At 45.7% G+C, this 13,240-nt stretch overlaps 1 protein-coding gene across 3 annotated transcripts in view; it reads right to left on the bottom strand.

Moving 5' to 3' along the window:
- Positions 1-13,240, bottom strand: part of JHY (junctional cadherin complex regulator) — a 36,947-nt gene that overhangs the window by 14,577 nt on the left and 9,130 nt on the right. The gene's annotated exons all lie outside the window — the stretch shown is intronic.

The following is a 13,240-nucleotide window of genomic DNA, read 5'->3' as shown; positions in this document are numbered from 1 at the left end:
CTGACACTAAAATGAAGAAGACTCGGGGATAATTGTAAGTGCAAAAACACCAGTGTTAAAAAAATGAAGTCTTGGGGCACCCTGAAAAGTAACAAATCTATTATGCCAAAATTACCAAACAGCAACATTAGACCAAACAACGTTAGACTAATAAACTATTTTACTTCTTTCAAACTTAATTAATTAATCAGTCAGCAGATTCTTAATCCCCCTTTTTAGTAAATAATAATAATAATAATAATAATAATAATAATAATAATAATAATAATATTTTATTTGTATCCCGCCATCCCCAGCCAAAGCCAGGCTCAGAGCAGCTAACAACAATAAAAATAGCAGAGTTTACATAAAATCACAGTCAATTAATTGAAATACATTCTAAAATCAATTCATTCTAAAATCAATTCAGAATCAAATTAATGGCAACCATTGGGCTAGAGTTCTATGAGGATTACAGAAGAAGGGGGTCAGACTGTGCCTTGGCCAAAGACCTGGTGGAACAGCTCTGTCTTGCAGGCCCTGTGGAAAGATGTTAAGTCCTGCAGGGCCCTAGTCTCTTGTGACAGAGCGTTCCACCAGATCGGGGCCACGGCCGAAAAAGCCCTGGCTCTGGTTGAGGCCAGTCTAATCTCCCTGGAGTCTGGGATCTCCAAGATGTTTTTATTTGAAGACCGCAAGATCCTCTGTGGGACATACCAGGAGAGGCGATCCAGTAGGTATGAGGGTCCTAGGCTGTATAGGGCTTTAAAGGTTAAAACCAGCACCTTAAACCTGATCCTGTACTCCACCGGGAGCCAGTGCAGCTGGTATAGCACCGGATGAATGTGCTTCCATGGCAAGGACCCCATGAAGAGTCTCACTGCGGCATTCTGCACCTGCTGGAGTTTCTGGGTCAGTCTCAAGGGCAGCCCCACGTAGAGTGAGTTACAATAATCAAGCCTGGAGGTGACCGTCGTGTGGATCACAGTGGTTAGGTCAGGGTGACCTAGCAGTTGTAAAACTGACAGATGGTGCCATGTTAAAAGGCAAATCTTTTTTTCTCGGAGATTTTTATTAAAGTTTTTCATCATACAATAAAATAGGAGCTACAAAAAATGCAAATAGAAAAAGTAAAGTACAGACTCCTCTTAGTAATTCTTAGCCCTTACCATCCACAGAGGGATAGCAGCTCCTCCCAGCTCTCAGCTGGGACCTTTCCTTTCCCTTCCCAGCCTCTCACCCTGGAAGATGTACTTTCCCCTGTCTTCTACCCAGGGCCCTCCATTAACCATCTAACACCCCCAGGAGTACGCAATCCCTGGACCTTAATAGAGGCTCCAGATAGAGGACTCCAAAGAAAAAGAAAAAGAGGGAAATTCTTCATATTCATCCATAAAAGAGAACATGCCTCTTTGAAGATGATGCTTACTAAATGACACATATGTGATCATCTAAAAATAAAGAAGGAAGCTGCTTCAGAACTCTTCATTTTGCCCATGTGCAAATTTAATCAGAGGAACATAGGAATCTGCCTTATAGTGAGTGAGACCAGTGGTCCACGCAGCTCAATATTGTTCACACTGACTGGCAGCCTTTCCCTGCCCTACCCTGAGATCCCACTGGTTGAATCTGGGACTTTCTGCATACAAGCGAATACCTTACCACTGAGCTACAACCTGCCCTGGTATAACTGATGAGCCAAAGTTCCTTTAATTCTCCAACAGCCCAACCAAAAAGATGCTGTGTTGTTTAGAAAAGGCAACAAGATGAAGCAAATCGAGGACTGGCCTGAGGCATCGGAAGGAGGGCCTGCTGCTTCTGCCACTGTGCCATGAAAATTAACGTGTGCTCTGTGTCTTCATGCAAACGTCCATATTGGAAGAGTCTGAATCATACCTGCATTGTGCCTCCTCTGTCAAAGGCAGGATGCCTCTGAATATCAGCTGCTGCACTTATGCCCAGTTTTCAGGTTCCCCACAGGCATCTGATTGGCCACCAAGAGGACAGGATGCTGGCCTAGATGGGCCATTGGCCTGATCCCGCAAGCTCACATTGTGTTCCTATCTTAAGCTCACCTTTCCCCCCCTAGGGGTAGAACTGCCTGATTTGGCCTTTTGGAGAATGGGCTTCTGTTCTGTGCCTACATTGCTTTAGGTTCACGGTGATGAGGGCAAAAGATCAATCGGCTGCTTCTAGGGCTTGTCCAAGGTGTTTTACTCCTCCATGCAAAGGAGAGGATGGTACCTTCCCCCGTTTCCATGTACAAAAGCCAACCAGGCTGATTGGCAGATGAAGATGATGGACTTTTCGGAGCTAGCTGACCTGACTGGAAGAATCCGTGACCAGAAAGAAGAGGAGTTCCAAGAGGACTGGAGGAAATTTAAGGACTGTTTGAATAAATATTGTAACATAAAAAATTAGAAATTACTTGAAAGAAAACAAATAGGCCTAGGATTAAATCAAGTTATAATAAAATAAATGGGATTTAGAATGTTAAGAAAAGTGAATAAGATGGACTATAATTGGAAATTGTTTTAGTTTAATAATGATATTGGAAAGCTGTTACTTTTAACTACAAGGAAACTCAGAAGGGAGGGACTTGGGGAAGTCAACTAAGATGCTTAAAAGGTTGGATTTGTGAAGAATTAAGTTTGTTGTTATTGTTTATCTGTTTTTTTTCTGTTTTTGTGTACCACTCTGCTTTGTGGTTTTTGCTATCATTGTGGAAAATCTAATATATATATATATATATATATGAGAGAAGCCAACCAGGCTGGCAGGTGAATCTGACTTTGACAGTGGCAATAAAAGAGGGCCTCATTCAAGGGCAACAGGCAAGCGAAGGTAGACCGCAGGCAGGCTATGTAGCACACAAACAGCTCTCTTCACTCACAGCCCCCTCTGCAACTGCCACCTGAGGCGCCTGACTCACTTTGCCTAATGGCAGCGCTGACCCTGGCTGAGTCAATGTCTGAATAGGAGCTAAGAGGTCTCCCTCGCCATTTTAAAGAACCATCAAACTCAAAATGGATTGCGGGGGGAAAAGTTAAAGCTTCATCAAGTTCCAGTTAAGGCCTCAGGTGCCACTCCTCATGAGGTGAGACGCTGGACTCCCCAGAGGTAACACACAAAGCCCTTCTCAATCCATTTAATCTTTGTCCGCACTGAACTCCTCCATTTCATCCTCCAGCCTCCCCAGGGTTCCTTTGTATCCAACACTTGCATTGGAGACAGAGTGTATGCACTCAGAATAACTGCTTAATGGTAGGTATTAAGTCACATATAGAGCAGAATGTTTTAGTGAAAGCTTTAGCACTAGGGAATCCCAGCTCCCGGTGACAAGACGATAACCTGTTAGCCAGACCTTTTCTCTAGTGATTAGTGTTTATATGCAGAGCCAAATCTTGCTTATAGCCCTACAGTCTCGGCGTGAGACAGAGGCAAGCGGTGAGCTGGCCATCGCTTTCCTGCTTGGGTGCCTTGAGCGGTGTTGTAAAAAGAAAAAAGGGGGGGAAATTAAAAATTCACTTTTCAGCAAAGAAAAACTTGCATCGCTTTACTGTCGCAGCATAACATTCCTCTTTGGCTTGTCTCCTAAAGAGTGGGCAGCTGGAAACTCAAAACAGTATGTTCAAGAGGTTAGACCATAATCTCAAGCACACAATCCAACTAAAAAAAAAGAAAGAGAGAGAAATGGCCTTTCTCAAAGCCATCATATGGGGAGAGTCTTTGCTAGATACAGCTATACGTACAAGGGCTCTTGAAATACCGTTTTAAAAAATGTGGACAGATTAGGGGCAGAGCTCCCCTATACAATACCACTTGCCCCTATTGTATACATCAGAACACTCACAGACCCTCCAAGTGTCCCTATTTTCCAGGGGCAAAACAACAACAACAACAACAACAGCAGCAGCAGCAGCAACAACAAAACAACAACATGTCCCTATTTTCATTGGAGAAATGTTGGAGGGTATGCACTCTGAAGAGACTTTCATGGGTGAAACTGACCCAGCTGAAAAGTACTGATCCAAGAATGTTGATCCAAGAGTCAACAATTGCATGACCGCCTCTTCCCATATGAACCTTCCCGGTCCCTGAGATCATTTTCTGAGGCCCTCCTCCTCGAGAGGTCCAGAGGGTGGCAAAACGAGAATGGGCCCTCCAGTGGCGTAGCGTGGGTTGTCAGCACCCGGGGCAAGGCAAGTAATTTGCGCCCCCTAACCCATGGATTTGCGCCCCCTAACCCGTGGATTTGCGCCCACTAACCCTAACCCCCAGATGTTGCACCCAGTGCGGCCGGCCCCCCTGCACCCCCCACGCTACACCACTGGGGCCTTCCCTGCAGTGGTTCCCCATCTATGGAATGCTCTCCCCAGGGAAGTTCAACTGGCACCTACATTACACACCTTTAGGCGGTGGGCAAAAAAGTTCCTTTTTAACCAGGCCTTTGGTTGATCTTATTGACATCCAATACCTGTTTAAAACGTGGGGTTTTTTTTGGGGGGGTGTTATTGGGTTATTGCTTTTGATTTGATATGTTGTGGTCTTGTTGTGAACTGCCCTGAGACCTCCGGGTATAGGGCGGGATATACTGTGAGTTGAATTAATAATAATAATATCCATAGAATCATAGAGTTGGAAGGAATCCTGAGAACCATCTAGTCCAATTCCTTCCAATTCAGGCATAACAACAACAACAAGAATATTATTTGTACCCCGCCCATCTGGCTGGGTTTCCCCAGCCCCTCTGGGCAGCTTCCAACAAAGACCAAAAATACACAAAAATGTCACATATTAAAAACTTCCCTGAACATCTCAACTAAAGCATCCATGACAGATGACCAATCCTGCTCTCCTTCACACATTCAACATTTGCCCAAATATATGCATTTTTATACACGTTGTTTGGTTGGAGAACAGTGTTACAAAATTCGGTGAAGGGCGAATTGCGGAGGATAGCAGAGTTTCAGTCTGGGTACGGCTTCAGAAAGCGAGAATGATGCGGGTTTACCTCTGAAAGAGAACTGAACTGAATTTCTCCTCCACCTCTGATCTTAACTCCCTGCTTCCAAGGCTCTGTGCTGCATCTGCAAAATGGCCGCTTAACAGTGGTATGGATGGAGTCTGGGGCAGGCAGATGGATCCTGATCCCTGTGCCATCTCCATGCTGGCACAGTGCAGAGATGGATTCAGGGGAGCACGAATGGGGTGGCACCCTGTACGAAGCTAAAATTCAGTGCCCCGCTGCCACTGAATTTTAGCTTCGTACAGGGTGCCACTGAAATTTGAGACCCCCAAGGTCCACCGCTGCATAGTGATCAGGCCCGGTGTAATGGGAATTGTAGTTGCTTGTGTGTAAGTCACTGACTTCTCTGAACTGCTTGTTTGGTTAAACCTTTCCCTAACTGAAGCGCTCTCCTGTGCGTCTGCTTCAGTCGCTGGCAGAATCCGTTAGTGGGTGTTTCCTAATTTTTTTCCAACATAAGAATTCTTTGACAGCCAGTCTCCTCCTAGCCTCTCTGCGCGGAAGCCTTCTGCACAGAGTAGGCGTGCCCAGAGGTGGTCCGGCACTCTCCCCGCTGATCTCACTGGAAGGGTCCCTGAGCCTTCCCTCCAAAGCGCTCTCCTCCTCCCCTTTCTTCTTGGTGTCACTTTGATTTCCTTCCCCCTCGGAACCTCTCTCTCTCTCCTTGCTGGTTCCCTCTCCTGCACTATCGGGGCGACTTCTCTCTCTGCTGGTCTCCGATGTCAGTTCCCTGACACCCGGACTGTGTCTGATGCTGGCCAGTGCCAGTTGCAAGACCAGCTCAGGACCCATCAGATTCTGAGCTGGTGCAGTCCCATGCTAAGAACCCTCCATTTCTGGGCCTTCTGCCAGACTCCGCTGGCAGAGGTACTGCGAGCATGCTTCCTGCCCGTTCAAAAGCCAGCTGAGCTGGCAGAAGCAAGGGAAAGAATACTATAAGGGGAAAGGCTTTAGCTGAGTGGTATAGCATCTGCTTTGCATGTAGAAACTCATAGGCAGAAGTTATACATGCTTCATTTATTTTTCTCTACCGCTGATTTCAATCATATTTTGAAAATTTCCCAAACCGTTTTTTTAAAAAAAGAACTTTTACCAATAATTTTTAATGTTTTCTTTTATATTGTTGCAAACTGCTTAGAGGTTTGTTTGCTTTTTACAATCAGGCAATATATACATTATGTTAAAAATAAAATAAACAGATTCAATCCCTGGCCTCACCGGGTAGGTCTGGGAGAGACTCCTATCTGAAACCCTAGAAAGCAGCTGCCAGCCAGTGTAGACAATACTGAGCTGAAGAGCCAATGGGGTTGGCGCAGTATAAAGGAGCTTCCTATTTTCCTGTGCTGCCTCACAGCCCAGAATAAGGGGGTGGGGTGGATTTCAACCTAAGAAGCAGCATTTGTTTGCCCCCTTCTCCCTCCCAAGTCGCTTTTCCTTTTATGTCATGATTTTTAGGTTGTAAGCCTGAGGGCCGAGACCATTTCGTCAGTGACATCTGTAAGCCTTTTTTTTGGCTGAAGAACAGGATGAAGATGCTTTAAACAAACAAACAACGAATGGGGAACAGACATTTGCCCCTTCTCTCCCCCCCCTTGTGAGGTGGTTTGGGCCACAATCTGTTTATCTACAGCATGAGTTGGCTGCTCCTTTAAACATGCCCCTAATTATTAATCTTGCAAATCCTTACTCCTCTTTCAATTGCAAGCATTACCACTGCATTTCTCTTTTATTTTAAGAGCACGAGACCAAATGAGCCCTTTAAGCCTCGTATTGTTCCAATCCCTTTTTGCATTACACTCTAAGGAGGAGGCTAAATTAATTACAGTCCCCTGCCCCCCCCACCTCTCATTTAGGTCCTGCCTGAACTGTAGCTGTACAGTAATTAACGTGTTTGTGTCTGGATAAATAAGGAAGCAAAATGCCCTTCCATGGTGCTGTCCTGGGAGACGTTCCATCCTCCAGATGTTGTCGGACTACAACTGCTGTTGACCCCTGACCCCTGGCCAGGTTGGCTGGGGGTTGATGGGAGGTGCAGTTTGGCAATATCTGGAGGGTGCCCTGTTGGCTATCCCTGATATAAAGCATGCTCAGTGAGGTCCTGCTATGGGTAGAAATAATGTGCTGAGCATCATAGCATGCAGCTGAGAATGACCCAAAAGGAGCAATGGTGCAGGCATTGGTGGCCTGACCCCATTTGCCTTTGCTGCTCCAGGAAGGCAGACAGCACTTTGCAGCTGGGTAGCCATATCAAACCAAGGGAAATTCAGAACCATAACTTTCAGGGGTCTTCAGCTCATGTAATTAATCCTCTCGCTGAGTCACATTGATCCAAGTACTAATTAATGGCTGAGCCTATCAGCCCTCACAGCACCACAGGGCAGTTTAGAAATATTGAGAAGCCACCCGAGAGCTCAGCTCTTCCAGAACAAACGGAGACAGACAGATTTTTGCTGCTGGGAGAAAAAATGTTTTGGTAGCGCCACAAGCCGCACAGTGCGCCGGGCAGGTAAGAGCATGCGTCTGCATTATCTCTTTGAAAGAAGAACAGGACAGAACTTCGACCCACTCTCCTTCCTTCCTTCTTCTTCTTCTTTTTTTTTTGGAAGCGAACTGTTCTATTAATGCCAATCAAATTGAGAAAATGATCAAATGAAATTGCATTTTGAGCATCATAAGCTGTGTAATGTCTATTCTGTTAAATTGAGGCCCGTAATTGCTTCTCTGCTGAAAAGATACAACAAAGGCAGCAATCATGAGATGTCATTATCCCGGACTAGAAAACCGGCCTTTGCAGGGAGGACTTCAAAGGCTTGTGGTTCTCGAATTGCATTTGGCTGCTATTGTTGGAGCGCAGGCAATCTTGATTAGGTGTTTACACGGAGGTAAGGCACAGTGCACAGAGAGTCTGAGTGCCTTGGTCTAGAGCCATTAAAAAATCGTACATTATGTTCCTCGCTTTGAAGTAAGGGGTTTACAGGGAGGAAAAGAAACTCAGTATGAGCACAGCTCAGCTAGATAGGCCCCGCTACTTCGCTCTCGTGCTCAAAGAAACTCATCATCGGGTTCTTAGGGAATCAGGCAGCACTGCAAAAGAAGTTGATGCTTTAGAAAATACGATCTGAACGAGGGAAACATTCACTTCAGCCCAGATTTGTACAGCCTGGCGCAGATGTATACCCATTTAACAACAACGGGAGTAGCAACAATAATTATAATTAGCATTTATATAGCTTTCCTCGCTAACTGTTCCAAGATAACCTAATCTTAAGGCTGCTTTGCACATTACATTCTTTTAGATGTGCATCTTTCAGGTGGACACTCAAAGTCAAATTACATGTGGTTTAATGTTGTGTATATCTGCCCCCTCCCCGATGTAAATAGCAGCTGATGAAAGCCCAGATTTGGAGCAGAAGGTCCAAAAGCAAGCAAGAAAACAAAAAACCCTGCCCCCGCTCTGCAGCTGCAATTAACAAATTAAATAAGTTCCCATGAGTGTCGCCTTGGAAATAAGCCCCCAAAGGGTAGGATTTAATGTTGCACCATGACAAACATTCCACCTGTGCAAGCATTTTGGTTTGCCAGTTAGGACAATTCCACCTTCTTCTCCCTGTGTGCTGCTCCGGACACTCTCCAGACTCCCCCTAAAGCCAATTTTGGGGGTGCATAGGCAGAGGAAAGCCCGATTGCACAAGCGGAAGTCCTTGCATAGGGCCTCTGCTTGATGGGGCTTGTTAGGAGAATCCTGCCCACCCCACCCCCCCCCCAAAAAAATTGGTTCTAGTCTGCTAAGAGGCTAAATAGCCTGAGTTTTCAGCCTGGATGCAGAGGAGAGGGTGTGCAGGCTATTAACTTCTTAGAAGGCTAGTAAAATAAATTAATGATAGCCTTTTACCAACTTGGCTGAGGAGGGACCAAGCAATTTATATGTTCTCTGCTAGCTATGCTCACTTTTCCATACGGAATTCCAGGAGAGTGGTTAGAAGCAAAGATGTGTTAGTGCTATTGGAAGTCTCCCTCCCAATGCAAATGGTAGGAGCCAAAGGCGGGTGGAGTTGTCTACTATTTACAGTGGTACCTCTGAGTGTGAACGGGATCCATTCTGGAGCCCCGTTCACATCCAGAAGCGAATGCAACCCGCGTCCACGCAGGTCGCGATTCGACGCTTCTGCGCATGACGTCATTTTTACCATCTGCGCATGCACGAGCGGTGAAACCAGGAAGTAACACGCTCCGTTACTTCCGGGTCGCCGCAGCGCACAACCCGAAAATTCTTATCCCGAAGCTACTTCAACCCGAGGTGTGACTGTATTGGGTTCACAAAGGCAAGACCACAGACAACATCCATGGGACCCATAAATACTGAAAGAGGGAGTCAGTGCTGTTAATAGAAAGATCAGTGCAAAATACAGTGGTGCCCCGCAAGACGAACGCCTTGCAAGACGAAAAACTCGCTAGACGAAAGGGTTTTGTGGTTTTTGAGCTGCTTCGCAAGACGAATTTCCCTATGGGCTTGCTTCGCAAGACGAAAATGTCTTGCGTTTTTTGCAAGTTTGTTTCCTTTTTCTTAACACTGTTAATACAGTTGCGACTTGACTTCGAGGAGCAACTCATAGAACGCGGTGTGGTAGCCTTTTTTGAGTTTTTTGGCAATTTTTGAAGCTTTTCCAAAACTTTTCTGACACCGTGCTTCGCAAGATGAAAAATTCGCTAGACGAAAAAACTCGCGGAACGAATTACTTTCGTCTTGCGAGGCACCACTGTATTTCAGCAAAATAGTACATAAAAATGCACCTGAAACTGAGTCGGGAAGAAACATGTGTGAAATAGACCCATATTGTAGCCAGATTACCATGAAAGAGGTTGAAAATACAAAATCCCCTTGTGAAGCTAATCTAAGATTTTATTTTAATTTGTATTTATATTGTTTCATAAGCTAATACTTTTCTTAAAGGACACATAATCTGCCAAACATGAGAAGTCCCTTATTTTTAGTTGGCTTTGACAAACCGGTGAATCAAGATACAATCTGGAGATCTCGTCAACTGCTCTGCAGTAAATTCTTCTTAGATTCAGCTGTTTATGGGCTCCGCTGACTTTGTCTGTGGTTTGAGTACTGCACAGAAACATGCCAAAGGAAAGCTCGTTCTTTTAACTGCTACCTTTAACAAGCAAACAACGAATGTATTTCCTTAGAGTAGGTTTTGCTGAAACTGTGCGCCAATTAAGGTGGTATTACGTTATGCCAAGGTTTAACTTCCAGAGGCTAACAGCATAATAATATAATAATAATAATAATTTATTATTTATACCCCGCCCATCTGGCTGGGTTTCCCCAGCCACTCTGGGCGGCTTCCAAAAGAATATTAAAATACTATGATACATCAAACATTAAAAGCTTCCCTAAACAGGGCTGCCTTCAGATGTCTTCTAAAAGTCTGGTAGTTGTTGTTCTCTTTGACATCTGGTGGGAGGGCGTTCCACAGGGAGGGCGCCACTACCGAGAAGGCCCTCAGCCTGGTTCCCTGTAACTTGGCTTCTCGCAGTGAGGGAACCGCCAGAAGGCCCTCGGTGCTGGACCTCAGTGTCCGGGTAGAACGATGGAGGTGGAGACGCTCCTTCAGGTATACTGGACCGAGGCCGTTTAGGGCTTTAAAGGTCAGCACCAACACTTTGAATTGTGCTCGGAAACGTACTGGGAGCCAATGTAGGTCTTTCAAGACCGGTGTTATATGGTCTCGGCGGCCGTTCCCAGTCACCAGTCTGGCTGCTGCATTCTGGATTAGTTGTAGTTTCCGGGTCACCTTCAAAGGTAGCCCCACGTAGAGCGCATTGCAGTAGTCCAAGCGGGAGATAACCAGAGCATGCACCACTCTGGCGAGGCAGTCCGCGGGCAGATAGGGTCTCAACCTACGTACCAGATGGAGCTGGTACACAGCTGCCCTGGACACGGATTTAACCTGTGCCTCCATGGACAGCTGTGAGTCCAAAATGACTCCCAGGCTGCGCACCTGGTCCTTCAGGGGCACGGTTACCCCATTCAGGACCAGGGAATCCCCCACACCTGCCCGCCTCCTGTCCCCCAGAAACAGTACTTCTGTCTTGTCAGGATTCAACCTCAATCTGTTTGCCGCCATCCATCCTCCAACCGCCTCCAGACACTCACACAGGACCTTCACCGCCTTCACTGGTTCTGATTTAAAGGAGAGGTAGAGCTGGGTGTCATCTGCATACTGATGAACACCCAGTCCAAACCCCCTGATGATCTCTCCCAGCGGCTTCATATAGATATTAAAAAGCATGGGGGAGAGGACAGAACCCTGAGGCACCCCACAAGTGAGGGCCCAAGGGTCTGAACACTCATCCCCCACCACCACTTTCTGAACATGGCCCAGGAGGAAGGAGCGGAACCACTGTATGACAGTGCCCCCAGCTCCCAGCCCCTCAAGACGGTCCAGAAGGATGTTATGGTCGATGGTATCAAACGCCGCTGAGAGATCCAGCAGAACTAGGAAACAGCTCTCACCTTTGTCCCTAGCCCGCCGGAGATCATCAACCAGTGCGACCAAGGCAGTTTCAGTCCCGTGATGAGGCCTGAATCCCGATTGGAAGGGATCCAAAGCATTAATCGCTTTGACATGCCAAGAAACATAGCTCCATTGAGATGATTGCTAAATACGTACAAACCACAAAGAATTCAAGTGAAATCTGTTGGTGGGTAATTTCTCTCTCCCCACACCAATGCTTATCATCATTCCACATTGCCAGTTCTTTACTTCTGGGTGCTTCTCCCTCTGCATTAGATCAATATTAACCCAGAAGAATTCAATCTACTCCTGCGTTTAAACCTCTGGAAGTATTCTAACCAAGAACTATTGAGAACGGATGTAGGATTATTATTATTATTAGTATTATTAATTACAAATAGTTATAACGCAAAAGGAAGTGGGAAAGGAAGAAAGAAACCATAGCAATTTCACACCCTAATTCAATGATGGAGAACCTGTGGCCCTCCAGATAGAGGGACAACAACTCCCTTCAGCCTCAGCCAACAAGGCTAGTGGCCCGGGATCATGGGAGCTGTAGTCCAGAATCACCCACCCTGTCCTAATGCTTCATAAGCATAAAGAAACATTTGCACACTTACTTGGCAGTATGGCTTACTGAATTCTGTGAGACTTACCGTATTTTACGCTCTATAAGACGCACCTTTTCCCCTCCAAAAATTAAGGGGAAATGTGTGTGCGTCTTATGGAGCGAATGCAGGCTCTATGGCTTCAGCGAAAGCAACGCGAAGCCTCCGGAGTGCAGTGGGAGCAGTCCTGCTGAGCTCCGGAGGCTTCGCGTTGCTTTCGCTGAAGCCAGGAGACAAAGAGGGATCGGTGCGCACCAATCCCTCTTGCTCTCCTGGCTTCACTTTGCTGGAGAGGCACTGCGCAGAGAGGGGGAGAATTTTTTTTCTTTCTTGTTCTCCCCCTCTAAAACTAGGTGCGTCTTATGGTCAGATGCGTCCTATAGAGCAAAAAATACGATATTTTCAAGTAAGCATGAATAGGATGGGCCATGAAAGTCCAAATTACAAATGAGGTGGTCCCCGGGTTTGAATCTTGCCTCTGTCGTGAATTCACTAGGTGCCCTCAGGCAAGTCATTTTCTCAGTCTCAGCTTCTCCCATCTGCAAAATGTCAATATTAGTAATGGCCTACTAGGAGGTGCACCAATGAGAGCAAAAATTGTGGTGTTCCAAATGTGGGTCCTTCTTGCTATGGGAGATTATTCAGAAAAAGTGTTTTGTACATTTGAAATTTGCTGTATAATTGCCATAGCTGCAGCCCTAAACAGACTGAACCATATATCATTATAATCACTTTTCACATTTCAGAAATAAAGACCTGCTATACTGGAAACAGTGGCACATTCTTAAAGGAAAGATGGTGCTTAAGGGTAAAATCTACAGGGTGGCATGACTCTAGGCTACACCACACATATTCCCAATTCTGCAGCAGTGGCAAATATAGAAAAATCAACACATCAACACATCCTTTATCTTCCTTCATTCGAAGTGAGCAGTATTTGCCCCAGATGAATTCCATATGCAAAATCTGCATTTCCAAATAATGCTGTCAGGGAAAGAAATTGCCAGGACTCCAACTAACATTAAAGCATTCATTCAGTGCCCCCTAGCGTGTGAAAAAGTTTATGTCAAGTTCTAGAGATTAGGACTGAAGTAATGTAG

The sequence above is a fragment of the Podarcis liolepis genome, assembly GCF_965112155.1.
Source record: "Podarcis liolepis genome assembly, chromosome: 16".
Classification (NCBI taxonomy): Eukaryota; Metazoa; Chordata; class Lepidosauria; order Squamata; family Lacertidae; genus Podarcis; species Podarcis liolepis.
Note: the sequence above shows the minus strand (reverse complement) of the source record. Positions and strands in the feature narration are given on the sequence as shown.